We start from the raw sequence: 3,562 nt of genomic DNA on the forward strand, positions 1-3,562 counted from the left end.
AAAATTAATTAAAAAATATCTATGGGAGACAAATGGCCAATATTTAATCCAAAGCAAAACAAAAAATGTCAAGAATGGCAAGTAACATAAATTAGAGAAAATGGAACACATAGAAACAATAAAGATGTTTATACACTATAATGTTGATTAAATGTAACAAAAAAAAAAACAAAAACAAAACTTCATGAGCCCATGATAAGGAAGGGAGAAGTGCAAGCTGCACTGAAGGCACTGGCGAAAAAGAAGGCTGCAGGAACTGATGGGCTATAAGTTTATCTAAACTTGAATAAACTTAAAAAAGGAGCTGTAGTCATTTTGGTCTCTGGAGGATCTGTGCTGCTTGCTGTTCCCTGCATCCCATTTTGTCTTTTTTTCCTTTTCTGTCTTTTCTCCTTTTTATATAGCATGCGGAATAAACTACTTTTTTATTTGGAAAAAAAAAATGTAACCAAAGCCACAAAACAATAGTTAAAGGAATTGTTAAATGGAGATCTAATTTTCTGTAAAAACTTTCACAACACACACACACCCACACACACACCACCACCACCACCCCCACATTTCCATAACAAAATATGTAAGAAAATAGAATAAAGAGGAAATCGATAAGGCCAGAGAGAAGATAAAGTTGTAAAATAGTTTCTGTTACAGATAGTGTGATTGCTGGGGAAGAAGGGGAAGGGGGAGGGGGTGATCTGCCACTTCCCTACAGCAAAACAAAACAAAACCCACCAAAAAGGACTGAGCCAGAGAAACAACTGATTATAGGAACCTCTATTCTTAAGGCCAGTTTGTAGGACGAGGTAACATTCATCACTACTCTGTAACTTTATCATCCTGCACTGAAAAAATATTTAGCATGAGGTTCCAATAAAATGACTTATTCGTGCATTTAACTTGTAACTCTGGTGAACTGCAGTTGGTTCACTCAGTGAAACAGCATGATTCTTTCAGTGACCGACAGGCTTAAAAGCATCGTTCACTTCTTTTCCACTCCTGAAAATGGATAGTTTGCCCTCCAAATTATCAATCCAGAAGGACTTTAGTGCCACTATTTGAATCACAACTGAGTGTAATATCCATCGACCTGTTCTAAGTATTGACATTGAAATGCTTGGTGCAAATTTTTAAAACTATTTCACCTAACCTCTCTTATCATCTTGTTTTTTGTGCTATTTGGTTAGTAATTCCAATCTTTTAGCATGGTATGTTAGCGAGAAGGCAAGGTTCAATCTCATCATTTGTTATTGTTATGTGCCATCGAGTTGCCTGCGACTCACAGCAACCCTTTGTACAATAGCTCTTAACCCTGCCCTGTCCTGAGTCAGTCAGTCTCACGGATTCCAACAAACTGACCCCCATTATGCCAATTCATCTCATCCTGGGTCTTCTTCTCCTGCGATGTCCCTCCACCCTTCTGAGCATCACGTTCTTCTCTTGGCCACATGCACAAAGTATGTGAGATGAAGCTTCAAAATCTTTGTCTCCCCAGAAGAAGTTGATTTCACCCTCTTGAAGATGGCCATATTTGTTCTCTTGGCAGTCCACGGTTTAATACTCTTTTCTAGCACCACAACTCAAAGGCATCAATTCTTCTGTCATCCTTAGTCATTGTCCAGCTCTCTGGTGTATTGTAAGCAATAGCCTGGCCTGGATCAGGTGCACCTTAGTCCCTAGGCTGACATCATTATTCGAGAGGTCCTTGACAGCAGACTTCCTCAATGCAATTTGTCTTCTGACGTCCTGGCTGCTGGTGCAGAGTGTTGACTGTGGAGCTGAGCAAGCTGAAATTGTCAATAATCTCAATCTCTTCTCCATTTAACATGATGCTGCCAATTGGCCCAGTGGTGAGAATCATTGTCTACTTGATGCTGAGCTTCCATCCATATTGAAGACTACAGTCCTTGACCTTATGCAGCAAATGCTTCAGAAGGAATTGTACTGCTGAGTCAAAGGCATGCAGTTCAAATCCACCAGTTGCTCCCCAGCAGAGTTGGACAAACTCCTCCTATGTTGACTTCCTGCCTCTGAAAACCCGCTGGAGGGTCAGCTATGAGTCAGTTCTGACTTGATGATACACAATAACAACAATGACTTAGTCCAAAAGATTTTCTCCCATCACTGTCATTCATCTCATTTGGAAACCTTACCGAGTTACCTGTAAATTTGAATTCTCAAAGGAAAGGAAAAAAATTAAGATCAGATCTTATATGTTTTCCTGAAACCTGCATAGTGGCAGAATCTCTCTTTGTCTTGTAAGGATATCCTCACAGCCTTATCCAAGAGAATTCCCATTGTTGTTGTTGTTGTTTTTGTGTGTCATTGAGTCAGAACCAACCCAGAGCTGAACTCTGATATTGGAGAAATAAAAATGTTTTTAAATACTAACTTATTTTCTTAAAACTTTTAAATCTTCTAAGGAGGATTGAAAGAAAAATTAAAAAAAGAAGGAGGATTGGTTTCAAAATTATTAAACAACTCATTGAGTATCATAAACTAAAAAGAATGAGACTAAGTTCTATGCACACTGTATGAGTTAAGAGTATTTGCCTGACTTTGCTTGCCTTAAAAATTGTCTATATCATTTCTGTATAATTTTGATAAAGTATGTTATTTTCATTTTGGAGTTAAAATTGCATGCCTTCTATCAATTTGGAGCTTGTTTAACTGACAGCCAATATACTCGATCTGAAGCAAGGGGTCAGAAAAAGTTTTGTCTAAATTCATCTGTGGACAGAAAGGAAGAGGGGGGGAAAGAAAACCCCACCATTCTCAAAATTAGGAGTGATAGATCATCTAACATTCTTTGAGTTCATCACAAGGAAAGGACACATGATTTCCTGTGTCCAATTCTAATGGAGAGGGGGAAAGTGGTGCAATTTGACAATCATTTCACACATAATTTGGGGGTACATTTCTAGAAGTGAGGGTTCACAAAGGGGCATCCTTTCTCTCTCTCTCTCTCTCTCTCTCATTGGTGGCCACCTCAATGGAGAAGAGAACAATGTTGGTGTCTTAGTTGTGTCATGTGGCCTGTTCTCTCAAATTGCCAGCCTGGGGCAGTTAGAACCAGAAGGAGGTCTATCAGTGCATTTAAGTAGGACTATGGCACTCTGCTAAGGGTGCTTGTTAACAGAGAATATTTGGAAGTACACTTGGGGAACTTTCTGATTGCCACAATTCAGGGATTTTACTGCCATACAGTAAGCAGAGAGTAGGGGTGCTACTTATTGCTGTAGAGTGGGAATCGTCTCACAGGCAATCATAGAGGGGTTTCACATGCTGTAAATCGAACAGGAGGAGATTGCCCCTCTCTCTTCCAGGGAGCCAGCGATGGATGTAATCCACCATAGCAGTGGTGCCTCTGGGATAGCAGTGTAACTCCCAGCAGTCTCTACCACGGGAGCTGCCCCATGTTAGACAGACAACATCTCAACAAGGTGGAAAGAGATTGCTTTAGAAATTAAAGGCACAGAAAAATCACAGGAGCTATTGTTGGTTTAAAGTCTCCCATGGGAAAGTATATCTTAAATAAAAGTAAGTCTTGTTGTTGTTATGTGCC

The sequence above is a fragment of the Elephantulus edwardii genome, unplaced genomic scaffold, assembly GCF_000299155.1.
Source record: "Elephantulus edwardii isolate Elephantulus edwardi_28Jun2011 unplaced genomic scaffold, EleEdw1.0 scaffold00011, whole genome shotgun sequence".
In the NCBI taxonomy this organism is placed as follows: domain Eukaryota; kingdom Metazoa; phylum Chordata; class Mammalia; order Macroscelidea; family Macroscelididae; genus Elephantulus; species Elephantulus edwardii.